The following is a 24,406-nucleotide window of genomic DNA, read 5'->3' as shown; positions in this document are numbered from 1 at the left end:
CCAATGTGTGTGATATTACTGTAGCAGGTGTGCCTATGAATTACCCCCCGGGGACAAATAAAGTTTTTTTTAATTGACTTGAATTGAGGTGAAGTTTCTTTTGAGTGTCTACTCCTGTGTAAAAAGAAAAATGGCCATTTTCTGAAAGTAGAACATTAAAATGTTTGAAGTTGTAAACGTAAGCTTGAAATATATAACTCATGACTAAAAGCATCAGAACAAAAAGTATAATTCAATGTATGCAGGATATTTGATAATATTTCAAAGGCAGAGTAAATATACTGTTTTCATTTCATTTTATTAAGAGCTTCAGACCGGCATTATGTTGGAAAAACACTGTACAGTATGAGACTCGTTGTGCCATTCTCTCCTAACAGGGAGAATACTAATCATTAGTTTCAAATATAGGCAATACATGAATTGTGTTAAAAAAGTAAGTAAAAAAAATATGTATTAACCGTTTATGAAGACCGAGCAGACCAGACCAGACTAGAGGAGCAGGCAATCTTTCAAGTTTGTCTACACACAGTTTAGGAATGATATGTCTGTAAGTACAATTGCGAGAAAGCTTCTGGGTTTGTTAGTTAAGTAGCCTATGTTCACGATGCTAATTCTGTTAGCTAATTAAAAGCATTAATCAATATATGTTAATTTGAACTAGAAACTAAGCTATGCATCTCTGTTCATCTGTGAGAAATGTTGCCCCCCATGGAGAACGTTTGCACCAGCCGCCACTGATGCAGAGACACTGATTTGTGATACGGACAAATGTAGATTGAATATTATATCTTTATGTTTGAAATATTCCTCAATCGCTAAAGAATAGATAGGCTTATTCAATCATTTAGGGCCAATGATTGTGCTCTTTACCACATCCAATAAATATCTACTCATAAACAGGTCAAATGAAAATGAGAACCACCTGTCCTTATACACTTTCTAAGCTTAAAAAACAACAATCCATTCAAAAACAAAGACTTCTGGTTAGAAAACACCTCCGACAACTCATCGTGCAGATTGTCTTTACCAGTAGGAACTAGATAATTTGTTCAAGGCACATAAGGGCCATTATCACATGGCACATTACATCATTCAATAGGGTCCCACTGCAAATATTAAAGAAAAACAAGGGCCTTCGATACAGAACTCTTCTTTATACCCTCCCTACAAGGCTCAGGAAAATTGGATTTTCCCACCACTGTTTGGTAATTTGAAACATCCATCATTTATTATTAAAGAAAAGAAATAAAGGAGAGAAAGAGGGTACCGCCATTGGCAGCATCAGGAAGACCTGCTTAAACTAAAATCAAAAATGTTGTGCATTTACCTGCCAGTCCTTTTCAAAGCATTACATTTTCTTTGTTACATGCTCTACGAAAATATCTCCGTTCTCACATACTGTACATTACATTTGACTGAAACTGAACATTTAGGTCTTGTTCGGGTTGTCAGTGAATTCAATAATGCTTGAAGTCATTGTAAATGTCAGAATGCAATTAAACTTGAATAAAGGACTAACAGAAGGAAAGAAGAAGAGAAGGAATGCAGAGAAAGAAAGATCAATGGAATAAAAAAGATACAAACCACATGCATCAATTGAGTGTTTTAGCACATGCTAATTTGCAACACTTGTCCACAGGCAGCAATGAACCATTCAGTATCACATCCACAATTCAATACGCCCTTGTGATTTCTGTTTTTACCAATTTGCATGCAACGACCTTCCATGCATGATTTCTCTCCGAATTGGATCAAGTTTGTTGATGCCTGTCAGTGCATACACTGTCTTTCAAATCAGAGATGTGGGGACATTTTCATTTCAGCAATAAGTATACAATATCAAGGAAGAGAAACATTAAACCAAAAAATTAATGTCTATAAAATCTATTTACACATTTTTGCATTTTTAAATGGAATCACAGAGGGCGGCAGAAGGTTCTCTTTAGACATTTGTTTCGGTATCTCACTATGGGACACGCCCCTCGTGCTGTCCCCAAGAAGCAATATTACATTACACCAGTCTTGACTGGCAAACAGACGTGATGTCTGCTCTCCGGAGGAGCGATTACCTCCTACTATAAAAGCCCGACGTAACCTCCCATCTTCAGTCTTAAACCTCTTCTCACTCCTAGAAGCAACCTCTCAGAAGGCCGGTGTGACGCCATCCCCCTGGGCGCTACCGCTCATTGAGGAGACCAGCCCGACGCCATAACCCGGCGAGACGACACCGACAATCTCGAAACAAGCCAGAGAGCAGAGCAGGGAGACGTTGAGGACACTGACTCCGACCCCGGGGAAAAGCCCCTTAGCCTCAGTTCTGATGATGAGAATAATAGGGGATCTTTCATCAAGACCACCCTTTTAGAACACAACACTTCTGCTTACTTGTTGTTACTTGCCCCAACCAAAAGTTCCCTCTGCAAAAGAACCCCCTAAACCAAAGACACGCTCCAACCTAAACCCACCTGACAATGAACAAGACATGGACAGGGTCAATCAGATGGAGATGAACTCATTCCATTCCACTGGCATAGTGGACCACTGGACTCTGAACCATCCAGAATTGGCATTTCAAAAGATCCTGTTACAGGCCTGACAGTCCGCAGGCCCCCCCCCCCCCCCCCCCCCCCCAGTATGAAACCTCTCCTGAGGCACACCAGGAAGCTGTAGATATTGTCATGGTTGATAAGGGCTAAAGCTCTGAAAGTTCAAACCTACCTGAAAATGCAGAGCTCACATACTTACCACTAAGTTATGCTTCTGAGGAAAGAGCATCGTCCCCCTCAGAAAATGATTCAAACAACTTACCTGAATCCCCTGATGTGGACAGTGACACAAAAATTCCTGTACAGCGTTCAATTAAGATCCGGAAACCCCACGCTATACTTCACTATGCAAGACCTGGGCATCCGATTGCTAGATACCATGCTGTCACTGTTTCATGGACTAAGTACAGCATTTTCGTATGCTTTGAGAGACCCCGAATGTTCCCTCACTGTCACATCGCACCCACCAGTTATAGCCAACCACTTGCATGTAGCGAGACATACATGAGATCAGGGGGGGGTATAACCCAGGTTACCAAATTGAATTTGATTGAGCCTCTTGTTTTTTTCTGTGCAAGGGGAGTGACCTCAGTGAACCTCCATAACTTATGATAAATCGGTTTTCATTTTATTTTAAATTTATTTGTTAACTTCCCTATTTTTTTTCTTATAACATTCCATAACTTCACCTGAACTCCATCAAAATCTATCAACCAATCAGAGCTAATCCCACTTATCAAAAAGATTCAGCTCGCAAGGTCACTCCCTCTCATCTCATTCAACTCATGGGGCACAGCATAGCAGACTATAATTCAAGACAGGAAAACAGTATGTGTCTTTGCACTGAGAGTGAGTTTATATATTGTGTATTTTGTTTAATTGTAACGCTTTATGTTGTTTTATCATTTGAGAGCACAAACAAGAGGCTAAATCAAATTCAAATAATTAACTTGGGCTACATGTGGTCTCGCTGTATTGCGTCATTCCTAATGTTTTAAAAGTGTATTCTGTTCAAAAAATCTTCAGCACCAACAGACTCCCAGGGTTTGTCCTGTATTTGTTTTAGGCTTTCGTCCTGCATATTTCAGGGAATAAATAGTCATTATATTTTACCTATACTTATAGTATAAATGATAAGTTAGTATAATACTATTCAGGAATGATTTACATGCTAATGGATGCTGAGACAGCAATTTGTATGCATCTGCATGATGGATATGTCATGTCAGCCAAGAGAAGGTGACAGACACACTGCTTTGAAAGGCCCCCACAGAAACAGAAGGTGGTGGTGCATCTCTCAAAGACACCCAGGAAATCCTTCTTAATAAAAGCTCCTCCATGTCCTTTCATAATCCTGCTCTGTATTATCAGTATGTTGCAGCTAAGTGAGCAATTAGGATAGTCTTTTTCATGCAAATCAATTTGACAGCACAACAATCAGTTAGTTACGCTAGCTCCTGCTCTCTACTCCTTTGCTCACTTGCACTCTTCCTCCCTTCTACCTCATTTTCTCTGGCATTTGCAGAGGTTGTTACATTTGCATTATTTATAATATAAGGTTAGACTATCTGCCACTACAGGCAAGAGCGTATCATTATTAGCACAAATGTTAAATACAAAACGCAGGCTCCATGCTCCAGGCTCCAATTCGTCCCAAAAATATAACTGCATCGTAAAACAGTTAATCAGGGACGATGCTAAAGACACATCTGTCCCAGGCTTTTATTAAAAATAAACACATGCCAGGTAAATAAGTAATAGAGTTTTCCTGGTTAACATACAGAATCCCCTCCTTCTCAGTGGTTGCATTCTTTATACCAGGCATCAAGGTATCAAATACGAAAAACATGTAGGCAGCAACAACAGTGGACTTGACAGGTGGCAATACAGTCTCCAGCCTGGACAGGAAATCATTCAACTAAAAACACACACCTACACCGCATGATTGTCCGTCATACATGTGAATGTTAAAGGCTCCTCAGGCATAAAGGTCTCTCGTGATGCATGTGTTCCTTGAAGGTTGGTCATTCAGAATATTAATAGATACCATTTGTTCATGGGAGGAGTCCCATTAAAGGCCTGACTGGACTTGTGCAAGTCTGATGGATAGATTTGATTGATTACCATTAAATAAGGACTGGCTCTGTGAGTTATGGTTACTTTATAACAAAATGGATGTAAAAACAAAACCAAAAAAACAAGCTGTTGGTTTGTAGTTGTGACATCAGATTGATCGTATTTGTAATAAGTAAAGTGACTAAGAGTGCCAGAAGAAGCAGAAATCAGTATTCTCTGTCTCACATAAACTGCAAATGTATGTATATTTTTTCCATACGTGTGTGTCTGAGCATGTGTCTGTCTGATGTGACCAGAGGGCCTTTTAGTCTCCCAGTGATGGTGTCTCATTAACATGCCAGCCTACTATAAAAACGGTCTAAATTCATCTCTTCATCAAAGTCCTTAGTTAAGCACAGAGGCTAGATGGGGAGACAGCCCAGAAAAATCAGAAGGAAATAACTGCATGTGATCTTTTTTCTAAGGGTCAAATAAATTAAATCTGACAGAAAAAATATCGAGGGAGGATTTAAAAGAGATAAAAAAAAAAGGCAGCTGTGGGTGAAAGATGAGAGAGGAAGAATGCATGTGTTAAAGGGATAGGGAGAGAGAGAGAGAGAGAGAGAGAGAGGGGAAGAAACACGTAGAAGACATGCTGCAGGATGGTCTGTGTGCCTTTAAACTGAAGTCTCAATCTCACGTAGTTTTGTTCCTTAAAAGGAAATCAGAGGACTTAGCTGAGGCATTGCCTTGAAAGTCATGAATAAACATCAGATTGCCTTTCTGTGCATACATCATACATCACAAGATAACACTACCTAATGGAGGAGGATTCCTCGCCCTCCGACACATGAAAAGGCTGCGAAATTACCCACCAAACCATCGAGTCGCATGGTTCTAAAAGGGACCACTGGGGGAGAGGAGGGGGTGGGCTCTCAGGGAGAGAAAGGAGGAGTATGAAAAAAGGATCCCTCTGTAAAATGGATCACTGAATTAACGACATTGTGTCTGTGTTGGCAAGCCTATTCTCAATGCAGTCAGAAAAAAGGTCTAATTAACTGCAGTGACTTCTTATAACATTAATATTTTGTTATTTTTAAATCTGCAGTGGCTCCGTCTTATTTCATGAATCCACCTTGCCCTGAGTATCTGTCTGTAATTTCGATAAGCCCATCGAGTACTGGTAGTTGTTGCCATTCCAGACTGGATATTCAACCAGACAAAAGAGTAAATAAATAACGTTTAATTTGCTCAAAAGACAGGGATTTTTCAATGAAGAAAAGTGAATTTACTGCAGAAAAAATATCACTTGTTATTCGGCAAAGAGAGCATTCTGATAAGAACAGCTGCCTGTCACCCAACGTGTCACAGACCTTCACTGTACATCCAGAATGGACGTACAGTGAAGGTGCTGCTGCCCCTGGTGAAGAGGGCAGGGACAGGCAGAGGCACAATCAGGAACAACAATGGACAGGGTCAAGCAAACAACAGCACTGGAAGATGTGGAAAGTAGGTGACTCACAGCCAGTGTAACATTTTGATGCAGTGTTGCTTTGTAAAAGGGAAAATAGCAGAAAGCCAGGTAAGAAGAAAAACGAAAAACGCTTCAACTTGATACAGCTGCACATTTTCACCACTGTGCCAATTCTAAGAACTCATTTCAGATGAGATTCTACTCTCTTCAAATGGTTGAATTCCGAAAGATCAACATTTAGTTTACTTCAAATATCGGTCGATTGGAATGAATGTAATTTAAGAAAAAAAAAAAAAAAAGTTAAAACATACTCCGATGTAACGAAACACAGTCGGAAAAAAAACTTGTGGTAATATGTCCATGAATAATTTGTGGCAGGGGGAATGGAGAACAGACTAACATTTTGAGTTCACGCATGTCCTCCATTTCCTATCTGCAAGCGTGGGTGCATCATCTGCAGAAAGCCTTAGGCAACTATGCGCAGGACATTTCCACAGAGGATCACTTGGAAAATATCCATCAGAGGGAGATACTAATTAGTCCGAGTCTGTGTGTGCATGAGTATTTGTGTAGGTGTGTGCCTGCCTGCATACAGGGGCAGATGGATGTATACCTAGTCGGGCGTGAGAGCAGTGTTGTGCAGCCGAGTGCAGTAATTTCTTTGATCATTTTTAATGGCCATTCTTTCATGTAAGGCTGTAGCTCGCACACAGCTCCCTGCAGGTGTCATCTCATTCCTTCAGTTGTGGGATTAGTATGCGGCAGGCAATAAAAAGCCCAGCCATTACACTGTGCAGCACACATACATAATCTCAACACAGTGGGATCATTACCCTTTCAAAGGATGATATCAGCTCATGGTCTGCAGAGAGACACAAAGAGAGCAATAGAAGCTGAGCAAAAGAGGAAAAAGAATCTAAAGGAGACAGAAAAAAATAAGAGGCAGCGAAACACAGTTGCAGTGACAGAAGGAGGGTGCGGGAGAAAGAGCTATCAATCAGCATTGTAAATAACTGAAGACAGACAGGTAGACAGTGAATGATAGTTCAGTTCCCTCCGAAGACCTGCATGAGATACAGCATATTTATAAATAAATATAGTGGTCCTTTTTTCAGTCTGCAATAAAGTCAAAAAGTTCTCACTTTGACCCCTCTACAGGCTACAGATAAATTATTTACTGATTTCAGCTCTTCCTTTGTCTCTTACAACGTGGTTGTGAAAACTGTTATGTATTCTGACATTATGATGGGAAAAAAAAAAGAAAAACAGACGCGCTGTGTCTTAACCATCATTGAATTTCAACTGTCCTTCTCGGAGACCAAAAAAAACCTCATCTCAGTGCTGTAAGTCTGCAAGATGTTCACTGCAGTGCCACTCTTTTGACATATAATCTCAGCAGCGCTACACATAAAGTACCCTACACACCAACACAAGTAAATAAAAAGCACTCAATGAGGGACAAGGGAAATCCCACTGTGCCTTTCAAAAACTCCAGCAGTATAGTGAAAGGCGACCAGATAGGTAAAAAGGTCTGTTAGAGCAAATAAAAGCCACTTTCATGAACATGAGCCTGTACAAACCAGCATGTTGCTTCATTTTTAAAACTAAGGAGGCGCAGTGAGTTGAGAAACTACATTTCCCATGCTGTTCAACAAAACTCACCACAACCTATACTTGTTACCAGTTTTTCCAACTCCGATGACCTGTACTTCAATCATCATCAAGAAGCCTTTCATTTAGAGACAGCGGAGCATGAACAAAAGCACTGTGGCACCATAGACTCGAAATGTTAGTGAGACAAAACCTGAGTGATGTCAGCCATCTGTTACAGCAGGGGGCTCCGGAGGCTCATCGGCAGCAGCCACCATGCTGCAAACGCCGTATCAGCCTAACTTTCAGTCAACCTCAAACAGGTTTAAAGCTGGAGCTGAGGCAGGTTTAAAGGCTCTTGACAAACCTTTACATCGCGTCCACCTGTCAATCATGTCAGCTACACGCCTCGCCTAACTATAGAGAACATGCATCGTTTTCCAAATCAAAACAGAGCCTTTTAAAAAAAAATCAGCCCCTATACAGTGAGTTCCAGTCCTGAAAATAAAATGTTTTTTTTTGCCTGTGGTGAGTATGTAACTTGCTTGAAGCTGGAGCCAGCCTCAAGTGGAAGCCAATGCACTTCCGCATCGGCTTTATTTTCAACACCGGAGGTTGCAGCTTGGTCCATTATACTGTAGATGCAGCTGAAATAAAGTTAGGGGGCAAGTTAATTGTCGTTTCTGTCTCGTTGTAAAAAAAATGTGGGTGCCCAAACTTTCAACAAGTAGTCACATTTTGAATCAGTAACTGGATCTCCTTTCTTGTCTATTTGAATCTTTGCTTTATTGCCTCTCAAGCTGAAGCCACGTTGTTATTTCTACATAGGCGTAAACATGCAATAGTCTGCTTCAATCAGTCAAAATGTGAATAACTCAAACTTTTCAAGCCATAGAAGAGATCAATATTTGGCCTAACACAATGCAATGCCACCATGTCTAAAGTGAGAGCTCTTAAGTGAGCTTTACTCCACAGCCTAGCCTAACTCTAACAGAGTAATTGGTTGACTCCAGAGAACCGCATAATACAATCTCAGAGCTTTGCATTCAGACAGAGCTGCTAAGCCCTGGTGTTCTTTAGTAAGCCCATTAATCACCAACGATCTGATAATATCAATTATTTCAGTAAACAAGGAAGTGTAGATCAACCCCATGCCCCTCACTCAATCCCTGCATTAATTCGCCACACATAAAGATTGAGCAGCTAATTGGAGTAAAACGGAGCTTTGTGAGGGATAATTGAGGATTTCTTGTGTGTGTAGTTTTGTTTAAGGGAAACTACATACGAGGAATGGATTATAGTTGTAATAATGAGGGACCATTGTTCAGGAGGTCCAATTGACTGTATTACCATGTCTAATTGTGCGACACTATTGTGTTAAAGTGGAAGTGTGAGTTTCTTTCTAATCATTTACTTGTGTTGGCGACATGTCATTTTATCTTCTTGGTTTTTCACAAACAACCTATTTCTGAGTGAAAGGGAATGATTTGAAAGAAAGAAAGGTCTTCTGATTCCCTGTGTGCAAAAGTAAGGGCTCCCACTGGTCTGATAAAAGGCATGGGCTTCTTCCAGCAAATGATGTGTTTCTCGAGATGCATGCCTACGCTTTGCATTTAATTGGGCTCTCCGGTAGCTGTGAACCTAAATGTTCAGGGATTAAAATACGCAACGCTCAGGCTAAGGTCCCAACCTTTCTGTGGCTGCTCTGCCTCTATCTTTACTACACTTTCTCAGACCCTCTTATTATTTACATAGTACCTGTGACTCTCCATTTTTATGAATTCCTCGAAACCCCCAAACAATCTACCTATGGTTAAAACTATTCATGTTTTTTTTTCTCTTATCTCTCTTATTCATTCAAAACCTTTTAATGCCCAGCTACTTAACACTTTTCTTGTTACTGCTTACTCTTATCTTGTCTTTGAGATGGCCGTCAACAGTTTGGTTAATTTCTGTATTTTAGTCGTTGATTAAGTCATATAGTTAAATTTTGCCACAAGGGAGATTCCACACAGACGTAGACAAGGCTCAGGAGATTTTGAAGAAATGGCAACTTACTAAAGTTCATTTTTAACAAGATTACTTGATATAACTAAAGTTCCAAATCACATTGGGTTCATTCAGATACACACAATGTTTGCGTGTCTAATGTGTTGAATTCTGAGTCTTTATTTGTGAGTACACTTGTGCTTTAAATGTTAGTAAGGTCAGTCCTTCAGAGTGGCTGCAAAACCTCCCTCAACCCCCACCACCCAACCCAGCTCCCTCCTAGATACCAAGACTTGGTCAGGTCTGAGTGATAGAGTAATCGATGTCCTGCCTAATCAGCGAGCTTAACTCTAATACCCTGGACAGGTCCACATCATTATCATATCAGCCAGCACACATTTCGAGGTGACATGGAGGAGGCGAAAGATTAAAGACAATCTTGTAAAGAGGCAGCACAATTTTTTAATATGTTGACCAACCTCAAGCAGCCTGTGGAAGGCGGCAGCTTAAGGTACAGAGCGATAACTGAAAAAAGGCAACCGAGACAAAACCTTCATGTCAAGGTTGATGCTGCCGCTGTTGTCAGCTTTGAAAATCTTGAGAGGAATTGTCTCTTAATCCTCTGTTAAAACTGTTTTTTTTTTTTTTTTTTTTTTTACAACACGACAGATAATCAGATAAAAAAAAGAGGTGGTACAATCACAGACCATCTATAAGTTCACATGCAGGTTCATCACAGGTAATCATTCAGTTTGTTCAGTGATGCCCATTTTACTGCTTTTTAGTTCAGTATGAGTTGTTCTATGTTTGGATTAGTCAGGATTGTAACTTGAGGCCACAACCCCCCCCATCATCATTAATGTTTAAGATGGCTAACAACTGTGCTGTCAACAGCTTCCATGATAATCGACATGTCAATCAATGATGGGTGTGAGGCCAGCGCTTTTAGAGGGTCCCTAAGGTGGCTGCTTAGAGCACGCTCTGTTTAACACAGTGGCGATGGGAGAGTGTAAACAGAGAAGAATATAGACTCCCGGATTGACTGTCTGATCAATGCCATTGATCATTTTGCCCACAGTGCCTTCACTTCTTTGAACGGGCTGCTCATTTCCTCCTCAGTCATCCCACTCTCAGGCGCTAAGCTCTGGATCACAACAACCTTCAACTCATTCACCAACGAGAGCAGCCTGCTCACCAGAGGGAGACAGAGAGGAGGGCCACAACAAACACCATGGAAATGTAGCATGGATAAGTTGTTGATGATGTTACTTTAAAAAAAAAAAGATAGAATCTAGAATCTAGAATCTGTATAAACAAAAAAGTCTATGCTGAAGTAAAGAAGAAAAAAAGTGAATGTCCCAATTCCATTACACTAGTGGGAGTGCAGATAAGGCTCTGCAGGAGTGACACCATGGACAGTTCCTTTTAACAAATCTTGCCATGTTTTGAGCAAGTGGCAATAAGGGTCGAGACAATCTAACAGCGAGAACAAATTATCTGATGGTTCTTTTCAAATCTATTCACCCAGCTGAAAATATGACCAAAGAAATGTTTGGGCCAAGATAAAAAAAATACTTCAAACCAAATGAGTCATACTACTGTATAATTATAATGCAATACCCGTTACTAGCCAATCAAAAGGAGTCAGGACATTGGCTATCTGCACCTACACAAAGCTCCATCAATTCTAAATTCATGATGACTTTTCATTCTTGCTCTTTTCTCAAAGTATCCATTTCAGATGAGATGAAAAAGTAATATTCCAGCAATAAAGGTTGATTTACATCCCCTGCGCTGCCCCTCCCCCCTTCCTTTTTTTATTTGATCATTTAGCCAGGATCGTATAACTGTATATCAGACACAAATGAAATCAGGTTCCCTGCACATTAAGGCCATGTCTTTCTGCAGCTAACATCCCCTCCAACCCAACCACCCAGCTCCATAGCAAGACAAGGGCAGAGTCCCATTCATTTTCAGGCCCATTTCCTCCTATGATTAGGCGATCAATCAATCCCAGCATTCAATCTCATCAGGCAGACGGGATTATCTGCCCATCTTCCCCTCAGCCTCGTTCAACTCACTCCCTCCCACTCGCGCGCACACACACACACACACACGCACACACACACACACGCAGTCACACATTAGCATCAGATCAAGTATCACCCAACACAAGCAGTCTGCCACATCCTCTAACCACAAACAGACAGCCTCTCATCTTAGGCATCCCTCACTCACCCATTCCTTCCCCTCCAGTTGTCTACATACACACATTATTTCTCTTTAGTAAAGGTGCAGAGATTCACCAAAGTCCACTTCAAGATCTAAAGGCGTGAACATGTTCAGAAAGGTCATACTTCCTTTGTGATAACATGTTCATTTACATAGGCTACTATGAGGAGGTGGCTGTGCTCTCAGTCAGTAGGTAACTGTTTACAAAAGTTACTGTGTGCATCCTGTGTTGAACCATTTTCTTTAACTAATAATACAATCAGAAGGCTTATTCTTGAAGTATTTCACATTCTGGGTAAATGTTGTTTTTTTTCCCCCCAGTAAGTACCGCTGTACAAAGACAAAAATTCAAAGCAATAGTGCGACAACCTCACAGCAGTTACCACAGAGGGGGGGGGGGGGGGGGGGGGGGGGGGGGGGGGAATAAGAAAATAAGAATAGGCAGTCGCCTGTTTCAGGTCACGGAGAATAAAACCCGGCACCCAATTCTCCTGAAATCACAGGCCAGAGATCTGCAGTAAAGAGATAATTATGATAAAACATCATATTGTGACATGTTGGAAGAAGAAGAAAATAATATTAAAACACAGGGAAATTCAATTACTGATCTCGCCATCTCCATTTTTTTTCTCTTCCGATAAGCACTTGCTAAAAGGGACATTTTCTTTATAGCTAAAATATTTAATGAATTCTCCTTGTTGGCAAAAAGCTTTTTGATGTAGAAATGCTAATTCCTGAAAGAACACTGATGAAACTGTCATGCTTTCAAGACACTCTACCTTTTAATGACCACGTGCTAGGTTAATACATTGGAAAGTCTGAAGGACTGCTACTTTTTCTGTGTTAACACCTCCATCCAGATATGAAGCAATGCTCCAGATACATAATCAAGATTGGTTCAGTCACACAGACAGAAACAGTGTCACATAGACTTCAAATAGAGCTCAGCAACAAGAAAAAAAACCAGAAATATTGTGCACCTACAGTATCTTACTTCTGTACGTGAACATTTTTAACTTCAGCATTACCCATATTAATAAACTTGATTGTATTCACCGAACATATCAGTGAAGAAGTGCTGCCGTGTGTCTGAGGGAGTTTACCTTTGAGGCGTCCATGTCATGTATTGTCCCACGTGGTAGAGTCATGATGGTCCACAGGCTAAAGTCTCTCGGGACAGTGTCAAGCAAAATGTCTTTTAAAAGAAAATGAACCAATCAACCTAGCGACAAAACACAAATTCAAGGTTTTCATCTTCATATGGGACTTTCTGACGCTGTGGGTACCAGGTTGAGGCTGACTACATTTTATAAGCAGTCTATTGGCCCTTATGTTGGGCACAGCGTCAGCACCTCCAACTCAAACAAGCTGCTCTCAACACCGATGCCTTATAGAATTCTTAAACAGGAAACAAGACAATATACAACAAGTATTCTTTTTTTGTTACGCACACATTAAGCAGTGAATTGGGTTTAAGTTCAAAAACTTGGAAAGTATTGAAATACCTTGTTTGTTTGTTTTTCTTTCGCACCAAGACACAAGACGAATCCCTTGTATGTAAATGTACTTGGCAATAAAAACTGATTTTGAGAGATGCCACTGGAACAATTGGCATCATGGATTATTACAACAGTTTGCTCATCTGTAGGGGAAATATTTTGTATTTAGTTCTGAAAAGCAATTATTAACTTCTAAGATTCAGAGCCGGTTAAATAAGTCCAAAAATCGTTCATTTTTTTAATGTACTTTCTTACGTCCTTGTACATTTTTGAGCACAGCAAACCCTCTGCTAGCTTCTTCCTTTGTGCACCATCTCCACCTTTCTTAGTACACTGATGCAGCAGGGGGTGTAGTGGTCCTGGTTTGTCAGTCGTTCTGCTGAAATAACGGTGATCAGCGATGGTAAGATGAAGCTGTGTCCATCATGCGAACATATTGCCTGTACAGTCCATAGAGCAGAGAGGCATTCATTCTGTCCCGTGTCCAATGACAGCAATCGTCAGAGGGCATTATGGATTCTGTAATCCCCCGTATAAGAGGAAGCGTGAGCTGATATATGTAAGAAGTGTTCGCCAACAACTGCTGACCAACACACAGCGACACCATGCCAATCTGCCAGTCAATTCTGAAGGGGTAATAAAAACAACAACTTCCTTCATTAAAAGGTTACAAAATTATTTTGAACACTTTCAGTTGAGCTTTTTAATGTTGAATAATAATTTGAAACTCAAAAAATTAAGTGCAAAGCAGACTTAAGTAGTCCCTGGAATAAGCACTCCTTTGTAACAATGATTATTGTGAGTAAGGAATCGGTTTGAATTGAACATTAATTTTGAATCGCCATAACCCCAAAAATCAAAATTCAATTTGCTTAGTAACATTATGGAAAGACTCGCACCTATAGCATATATGGTTGTTGTGTGGCTGGCTGGGTGATAACCCAGGGTGAGGTACAGAGAAGGCTGTATGGAAGAAAGATTAGTTTGGCTATCATCACATCCTCTTGCAGAGTAGCCTTGACCTGCTGGAAGATCTTGATAGAGCTGCAGTCCATTTAATTCATATGGATACACTGACATCCCCCAGTATGCCTTATCTCAGTGAGGACCAAGTCATATATTTGGGAAAGGATTAGAGTGATCCTGCTGAGAAAGAGGGGATACTGGCAGATAGACAGGAAGGTGTGCAGACAAGCAGAATTGGTGTTACCAACAGTATATCTGCTTTTAACCTTGAAAAGTAAAACCGTCAAAGAAAGGAACTTAGAAATATAACTTCTAATTTAAGGTAAATTGAATGAAGTCAGTTTTACAAAAATAATAAAAAAAAGTTTTACACCTGTGCTTGTATTTTCATGCCAAAATGTCAGGGAACAGGTGAAATGAGGAAGCTGGATTGCTGTCACACACAGTCATTTCTTAGAACCTTTTTTTATCTGAATGAGCCACCTATTAGTCTCAAAATATACATGTTTGCTGTTTCTAAGAAAGCAAAGTCCAAATGTCAGCCAGTCATCCATTAAATGACTAAAATAAATACCTGAGCTGCAACAGTGTTTCTCATCATCTGACTGGGTTTTGTCAGAGGAAAATATATAATATAATATATAATACTGTATGGACAATTAGAAGGTTATCTTTCCTTAACTATAAAACGTTAACTGATAGGAGCTAAACCTTTGAATACATTCATTACAAATTACAACAGAAAGGCCTACCTGTTCTTCTTCTCATCTTGAGGGAATTCCAGCTACTTTTCCAGGATTTAGTTAAAAGAAGGAAAAAAACGAGCTGCGAGGTTTCCCCTTCGGACGAAGGTTAGGGAAAAATCCCTCGTGTATGTTGGCGTGCACGCACCTACACTCAAATGTTATGTTAAATATGTGAGGTATTTTTGGTGTGTTGCCATAAAAGCTAACTTAAAAGGCAAGTCATTGAGCCTGAGAAACGCGTCCCACACTTTGTCTCAAATGACAAGGATAGTTATAACGTTACAATCCTAGGTGTCGTTAAACATTATTCACAGAAGCCTAGTCATAGGAAACTTCCAGAAAAGGCATCTTCTCTTGACCTAGAATCTGATGGTGGTACGGTCAACGACACACTTGGCTTGCTAGTGATAGTGGGTGTGTTTGATATGGCTCACATCTGTGCGTGCTTTAAATAAGTAATGTATACAACGTAGATTCAACCTTTTTAGTTAATTTCAGGACGCCCTTCACTTTTTTTAATGGTTCTTACAGAGGTTTTTAAGTTCACATTTTATTTATTAAAACTGTTTAACCTTAATAGGAACATTTACTTAAGAGAAAGTCACACCACCACTGGTAGGCTACAGTATAGCTAGTTCATTTGTATGATTTTTATTATCAAACTGTTTTGGACAACATTGACATATTAAAGTTATTGAGGGTTGCTTGTAGGTCTAAAGTAGCCTACAGAAGAAAACATTTCTAGCCCTTTTGATTTTTTTGATTTTTTTTTAAATTAATCAACATTGATGAAATAGCAACATTTAACTTAATTTTTGCAGCAAAGTTAGAGAACAGTTATTTCATAATAATGGCCAATACATTTTCACATCAGTGGTAGTTACAACATTATCTATTTGGTGAGATGCAACTGGACTTAGAACTGGTCAATATGCGTATTTATGTTTGAAAGAGGAGGAAGCAAATGACATCTGAAGGGAGTCGCCTGAATCACTAGTATTTCTTGTGTTAAAACTGTTAAGTACAAACAGCGGACATCTAATACTTTGTCTATTTGGTCTATTTGCACCCTTGTATTAAGTCACATTACATTGATTATGTTGCGGGATTTTGACCTATGCTGTTTAAATCCACTCAAAACATTAAAAAAAGAGCTGTCCAGATTGTCAGCTCCTCCTTTGGTGGAGTTGTAGTCCAAGGTCATTTGTGGCTTCAAGTCCTCCCTTGTGCTTAGAGATGCATTTATGTGCATTGTGCTCATTACAAGAACACTCTTGTTTCTCTTTGGGCAGTATGAAACATTGCTTTCTCAGTGACAACAAATATTGAGGAATGAGATCTGCCCTTCATTGTCAGAATTTCACTTGGCAGTTCTGGCTTATTTCTTCTGACGGTTCCCAACACAGTCAGCTTTCTCTTCTGAAGTTCCTCTCCAAGGCGGTAGGATGTAAAGGAGTTGTTATGTCTGAATCCTCCTCATCATAGGAATTGACGTTCTGGATCATCAATAACATTGTCCTCTGTCTCTGAAATCTCTTCCTCCACATCACTATCCTCATTTAAAATCTGTGATGAAGCTTCTTCAGCTGTATACCCTCTAGAGCTCATTTTTAGTTTGTCTTTGTCAAAGAACTGACATGAGAAAAGTGACATGGACAAGTGCGAGAAAGTTCCTATCCTACACACACCTGGGTCTGAATGGCTATAAATAAAAATTACATCTAAGTATATGTTTGTATATGTTTATTTTGGATCTAAAAAGCTACTTACCCATATTACCCATTTTGTCTGTTTCAAAATGAACCGCAACATCATCTCCAGAAAATCCACTGCACATCAAAGTGTCCAGATGTCACACACAAGTTCATAAACCCAGGTGAGGAAAAGTCACAAACTTTCATTAAGAATAAGAAAAGGGTCAAAATCTTATGGCAGAGTCTGTTAGATTTTGGAGTAAATATTCTGGGCTATTGCCCTGTGTCTTCAGCTATAAAGAAATAGACACAAGAATCATCTTTAAGTAGCCTATGAACCTAAACACACCGCCTCTGCAAACAAGGGATGTATTTGGTTCTAAAACACAGGGAAACCCATTTAAAGTTACGTAAAGTTCATATATTAGACTAACATCTTCCAAGAACAGATGTCAAAGTGTTTCACAATGCAAGTTTAACATAATAACGATAATGATGTTTTTTTTATTTTAAGTTACTTATGTTTCTTGATAATAATTAAAACTGATGGCTAAAATGAAATCATTGGTTTAGTCAGAAAACTATGTAGAAAGGAGAGCACTCCTTGGGGCCGGTGTGAAGTATCTGGGCAGTAAAAGTTCCTTCCCAAGGCTTATATATGTGACTATGACTTGGCAACATCTTTGTTACAAACTAAGATTATTAAAAAGATGTCCCTTGGCATCTCATTATAGCATCAGCTCAGGCCATTTTCTCCTTAAGCCGTTAATTAAATTTGAATGATTACAAAAGTGCAGAACAGTCAACATCACTGCAAGCTAGAATGGTAATATGCCAGCAGGCAGATGACTTAATATTCTTTTTCTTTTTTTCCCTATATACTCAGATCTCCTTTGCACGCCTGTTGGTCTTCACAGTGTTGACATTTTTAACTGCTCGTATTCCCCCTCATTATCGCTATATTCATCTGTATCTTCTCTAGTGTGGGTTCATAAGTTAGTACAAAGACAACATTTATCAGGGTAGACATCTTTTGAAAAATAGAACAGTTTGGTCAACAGTGTAGATTTGAAGATCCATTTATAAGATTAAATAGACCCAGGTTTTTTTTTTTATCATTTCAACATGTTAATCCACATGTTAGCCCAAATAAGTCGGATTTTAAGCGGGACCACACCAAGGAGACAGCGCTACAGACAGAACAGCAGCGTTTTGCAAGAGCTGAGGGTCAGTCCTCAGCTTTATTACTGCTGGATCTGTTAGCTGCCTTAGACACAGTGAACCACCAAATCGTCCTATCCATGCTCTCTGAGCTTGTTATCTTAGGATATGACCTCTGCTGGTTCATGTCCTACCTCTTTGGGAGATCCTTTAAAGTATCTTGGAAGGGAGAAGTATCTCAACTCCACACTTTATTAACATAGTTTCCTAAAGGGTCAGTGCTTGGCGTGCTACATGAAATTCTAGAATATAGAATGTTGTCTGTTGTTTGTGGGCTACTTCTGTTGTTTTATTCACTGTGTTGTTGTTGTTGTGAAAGCAGGATATTAAATAAATGGGACTGCAGAGATGTTTAGTGTATGTATGTGTAACAATACAATCACATGATGCCTCCGTACAGTATGAGGAAGCACAGTTACTAATAGGTACAAAAAGATGTGCTTAAATACAGATTTTGGTTTTAGAGCTTTAATTGAAAGCATTGGGACATAAACTACACACGATATTTGACACAGGCAGCTTTTTGTGATAGTTCATCCAAAATCCCAAAAAGTGTTGTAATTTTGAATATAGTGCCAACACATTTTGAAGGCATTCTGATGTTCTTGGAGTCATATTGTAGGCTAGAAAGTTAAATACCATTACTCCTTTGACAACTTTTCAGATTTATTTCAGAGTCAAAAACCTAAGAATGTAACGATTAAAGTATTGGTGACTCAGATGTATTATTAGCGAGAAGCTCCTGCAAATCCAGGACTCTGTCTGCACTAAGAGAGTTGTCCCTGTTGTGAGGTGGGCATGACATTAGCCGCAGCTGTGATAAGTGTGACATTAGCAGCTGTGGTAAATGTGGCTTCAGCTGTTATAAGTGTGAATGTGGCTGCAACTGTCACTGCCATGGATATGAGCCTTTATGGATGTGCACTTTGTAGAGATTTTAAGTTCTCCTAACCCCGAGAAACTGATGGAAAGCTGGTTTAAAAAGCACACTTCAATGTGTTCATAAAGATATTTTGCTCTTTGTTATTTACATTTCTCATAATTATCCCCTATTCCAAGAGTAACTATTCTTCAACAACAGGTCAATTCTGTCTTTATCTATCCAAACCTCCCAATGTTATACTTGCAATATTTGAGTTATCTGTACCATCATTGATAAAAAAGGGAGGCTATGTCAGATGTCTGACTTGTAAAGGCTATCATCTCCATCTGCTCAGTGTTAGCTAGAGTTTACACATAGCAGGACTGTGTGTGAAAGAAGGCTGAATTATCAATCTGTTCTATATTTGAAAGTAATTAGAATTCTTCATTTCTCTTTGAAGCCCCACAGAAAGGCGCAGGCTGCTGCTGGTGGTGGGGGTGACAGGTTAATTGAGGAATAATACCCTTCAGAATGATGGATTTTGGTGACTTGAGATGTCAGAATCCATTATAGGAAGTTTAAATTTGCAATTAAAGTGGGAGGTTGGGTGCAAAATTCTTTCATTTTAATTCCCCCCTTGCTTTCTCCCCTGTTATTATTAACATTCTGCATTAAATGTCCAGGCCCTCTGTTCTCTGCTTGGCACTCACCCACCTTCTAACATAGTTTGCCAAAATCAAGCTTAATTAATGAACTCATACAAACAGTAAATGAAACACTATTTTTTCATTTCAGAATGTGATGCTGGACAAGAGGGACATTGCAAAAAGTAATTGGAAAATATTCACACCATCATGTAGAGAAAAAAGAATTGAAAAAGCATTCAAATATTAAAATCCGTCCTCAGATTTAGATTACAGCTTACTTATTTTCTCTTTTTACCAGTTTTTGTTCTGTTCTGTATTATTACTTTACATTTACTCACAAACACTTGTAGTTTGGAAAGTCTGTAATTTAATACCAATAAGAAGTGTTCTACTGCTGCTGATGTTTCTGCAACACTTCATCAGTTTATGGTTCTTAAAGGTGTTAGAGGGTTTTTCTTGTGTATATCAAAACATATCTTATTACATTTCTAATGTCAAACGTTTACCACCTACCACACAATTAATAGGTTCTTACGTATCCTGTTGTGTGTCTCCTTCATCTCCACAGATTACATTTCCAAGTCAAATTTTTCAATGTAGATTTATGTTGCTATTTGTAATACACAGCTGCTGAAAACTTATGGCACGAATGGGCGCTAGTAGCTCAGAGCTTACGTTGCATGCCGCGTACAGAGGCCATAGTCCACATCCAAGCTGTGGGCTCAAATCCGACTTTAGCCTTTTGCTGCATGTCATGCTCGAGTCAAGTCTCACTTACCAGCACTTCCTATGTCTTCAGCTGTCCTATCTATTAAAGGCAAAAGATGCCACCCCAAATATAATCTTACAATACTGAAATGTTTTCTTGAAAAAAGTTGACTTTCAGAAATTATTTTTCATCACCACAGATTAAATTTCTCTTTTGGTCTCAGCTTTATTTTATCTTAAAGACATTTTAAGAAAGTTTACATGCCAAGAATAATACAAATATAATACAAAATAGATGTTAGCACTATCTTAATTTAAAATGTATGAATTCTAAACTACTGCTTGTGACATGGATAGGTAATATCAGTGCCGTTTATGAATGGAAACTTAGATTATAGCTGCACACAACTGTGAAGTATAAGAACTGGTGCAATAAGTATTGCGTTTTGCGCTCTAACTCAGAGAGCAAACACTGAGTATTATATGTAACCATAATGAAAACTGAGTTGGTGGGAGAATAAATTCAGAGTCTCTGTCTTCCTGTGAGGAGTATCTGCAGCAGCAGCACATTAATGCCACTATCAGCTACTATAACACCGGTCAAAGTGACAAATAGCAGACAAGCGCCTCTCAAATATTCAGAGAGGGTGGACCAGTGCAGGGGTGGTAATGGGTGATGGTGTTTTTCTCTATTTGGAAGGGGGACTTGGTGCAAAATCCAGGAGAGAGAGATTGTTAGAATGAAAGTGTAAAAAACTGTTTGGAGTCTGTATGTTCGCATGAACACATAACATGCATCTACATGTTCAAGGTTTTATAGCCAAGAACAAATTATTGTCCTATTGTCCTCTCTCTGCACCCCCCTCCCCTCATTTCTCCCCATCATTCGGACAGCTGGAAACAGAATTCATCCGATTCGTTCTGCTGCTTCCCCCCCCCACCCACCCCCAACCATTCCCTAGTCCCCATCACTGTCGTAATAGGATCTGCAGGAATCATTCAAAGGCTAGATATAATTTACTGCTTGCCGTGCACAATACCCCCTCCTGCTTTCTCCCCCCTCTCCCAATCGCACAAGGTGCCCTGCGGATGAACTAATCATACTTGAAATATTATTTCTGCTTCTTATTCCTCCATTTTATGAACAGCTCCTTTTTATGGTGCAATAGATTTAACCCCTGCCTGGTCACACACACACACACACACACACACACACACACCAGTCTGTGAGGAGAAAAAGAGGGTGGGTAGGTGGTTGATGTGGGTGGGGACAGAAATATAGAGACAGGAAAATTTGATTGTTTCTATATTTCTTTGTTTACATATCAGACTTGTGTTTATTGTGATGTATTTTCATTTCATCCAAACCGTGATTCCCCCTGGGGGTGGCTTTATGTTAAAAAAAAAAAGATATAAATGAATGCTTACAGAACATACATGTAACACAGCAAAAAGATACAGCAACCAAACGTCAAAAGGAAAACTATTCTACAGGGCTCTTTTACAAATAATCCCAATGCTCTCTTTGTGCAATGCACATATTTGGACAAGTAACTCTTCCTTATTCATAATATATACACCACAGAACGTGCTCTCGTGCATAACAGCTAGTATTAGCATATGTTCTGGTCGGCTCTTTAAAACAACTCAAAAAGGATCTTTGCAGAGTAAGTAATAGTGCTCACATAACAAGCTTTCATTTCAGTCAGTTTTCAATGTCACATATTTGAAAGTTATGAACCAACAGTTGGGCGAACATTATGAAACAAACATGTATCACTTCCTATTGATTTAGTGGTACAGTATATTCACTTCTCTCTTGTGGGAAAAGAGGTTGGAATACTATCCTCATAAGCTGTTGGAGACCTGACATCACAGAACTTTAGCTTTCACACATTTTAATTGTTCCTTTCGTCAACTTAATACTCTTTCATATGAGCTTTTTATGTTTTCTTTTGTTATATTACATGGCAAAAACAATAACAAACAATTTAGTCCAATATTTTCTCTTTAGCTCACAACATTTCTGATTTTATTCCGATGAAATCGTCCACATTTGCAGAATATTACTGTCTATACTTGACAGAAAATAGTTTTTATCATTTTCCCAAATGGTTATAAAGGAGAAGAATAAGGAGCTATTAAAATCTTTGACAATGTAATGAAAATACATATTTTATGAAATACCCATAGTATCTTCAATTATTGCGAATCAGTTGAATTCATGGAGCATTCACTTTCCTGAAATGTTGACACTGGTGCAGTAATCATGCACAAGTTATTAGGCTTATGTGTTTATGGTAAAGCAGAACCTTCTATCTCCTTTTGAACATTGTGGCACCAGGTGTTTGCAATGTACCTTCAGTGTTTTAAAAATATTCTACAATATGTTAATTAAAGACATAATGAAGAAGATGGACACCCAGGAGGATACTTTAAGCCAGCTTTCAGGATGTTGTAATGATACAGTATGGTGATTTGTATCTTATTTTTTTCTTTTTGATAAACTATCCTTTCATTTAAAAAGCGCTCAACACATTACTACCACCATCTGTTAACTTTCTAAAGTGCAAATTGTATTTAAAAAATCAACAGGCTGAAATTTCCATGCATTGTTTTAAATTATTTTTTCATAATTATGTTTGATTAATTGATCAGCGTCCTTCCTTGTCTCTAGTAATATGTCTTACCCGTGTGTGTTACATCTGTCTTACTCGGCTGATTAAATGGTTTTGAACAACACATTTCACTAATGCATTCTCATTTCTTTATGTATCAGCTTGTCTCAGGGGCAACATGAACTTTGACACTGCTGCTCAGACAGATCTAAGATACTAAAAAAAGTGGATTGATTGAATGAATCCTTTACGACTCTTTCTTAGTGGTCTTTGATAATAACAATAATTATTTAAAAAAAGTTAGATTTGGGATGAGCTGCAGCTTATTGTAAAAAGTATCTGTTCATAGTAAGTGTTCCTAATAATCACCCTACTTGATATAATACAGTTGTTAGCCTTTCTGCAGATTTTTAGAAGATCGCTCATTCTACCTGAGAAAGGGCTTGTAAAGGGGAAGAAACGTGACATCCTCTCGAAATGCTCATTTTATCTTTATCTTTATTTATGTAACGTTTACTGTTAAGTAAAGACTACACACTGCTACCCTTCATTAGGCTTCACACAGACACATTTTAACACTTTCACAAACACATTACACCATGTTTTCTTTGTTGAGTATAAACCTAATGGCTCAGCAGATGGAGAGATGGAGGGAGTTGAAAGAAAGACAACAATTAGGAGTGTAAAAGAGTGATAGAAAGGCAAAAAAGAGAGGGAAAGAAATGTCAGCTATCAGCTGTTCACTTTGACTTAGGGAGCACATTTACTTTCCATTGATTTCCAATGCTTTAGTCAATTTCCTGTCACTTTTCATTGCAAGTACACGCGATCTCAGTTTAACAGCTTGAAGGAAAAAGGAGAAAGTCCACAATGTATATTTTAAAGAGTCTATAACAGAGCTGGCACAGGCTGTATTTCATGTCTCCAAAATCTAATATGACCCTTGGCTGGTGATCAAGAAAGATGGGTATGAGGCAACGCATTGCCAAGAAAACAAAAGCTTAAAAACAACTAGTATAACATTTTTTACTGTAAGTGTAAGAGTTGAATAAAAATTAAACTCACTAAAGCAAATAATGCCAGATGAAACTCATAAATACTAAAATGCACCATCAACAGACAGCACAGTGACAGATGTTGTGTCCAGCAGGCCCCATAAATAACTAAATCTTCTGTAGCTTACACAAAAGAATGTTTACTATCCCCCCTCCCTTTTTTTCTAAACAGCAGTTGTTTACTCGACACTTTTTTTTTCTTTAATGCAAATACTCATTCACCTCGTTTTTATTTTGGTCTTTTTTTCATCATCTGCTCTGCTGTGAACATTGCCAACTTAATATTCAGTTTGAAACAGCACAACTCCAAACAAAGGGCATTTCTTTTTACCCAGCACATATGCTTGTAGGGAGACAGGCCTTAACACCTGGAAGTAATAAAAGACCAACACTGGGAGAGAAAATAAGGTAGGATTATTGTTCTGTGTGAGGAAGAGATTATGTTCAGAGAAAAGACAGCGAGGCATACGGCTACACTTTCACCTCAAACAACAGGAGAAAGCA

General features: G+C 39.0%; 1 protein-coding gene across 2 annotated transcripts in view; it reads right to left on the bottom strand.

Moving 5' to 3' along the window:
* The window catches only part of LOC306821611 (uncharacterized protein), a 113,575-nt gene extending 98,070 nt beyond the window's left edge, over window positions 1–15,505 (bottom strand). For both annotated transcript variants that reach the window (XR_013778818.1, XM_079340141.1), the window contains exons 1-3: window positions 15,104–15,505; window positions 12,990–13,081; window positions 12,336–12,398 (exon numbers count right to left, since the gene is read on the bottom strand). The gene's annotated coding sequence lies outside the window, so the exon portion shown is untranslated. The remainder of the gene's footprint in view (window positions 1–12,335; window positions 12,399–12,989; window positions 13,082–15,103) is intronic.
* Between the last annotated feature and the right edge of the window lie 8,901 nt (window positions 15,506–24,406).

The sequence above is a fragment of the Symphodus melops genome, assembly GCF_947650265.1.
Source record: "Symphodus melops genome assembly, chromosome: 3".
NCBI lineage: Eukaryota > Metazoa > Chordata > Actinopteri > Labriformes > Labridae > Symphodus > Symphodus melops.
This window is presented reverse-complemented; position numbering and strand designations above follow the sequence as displayed.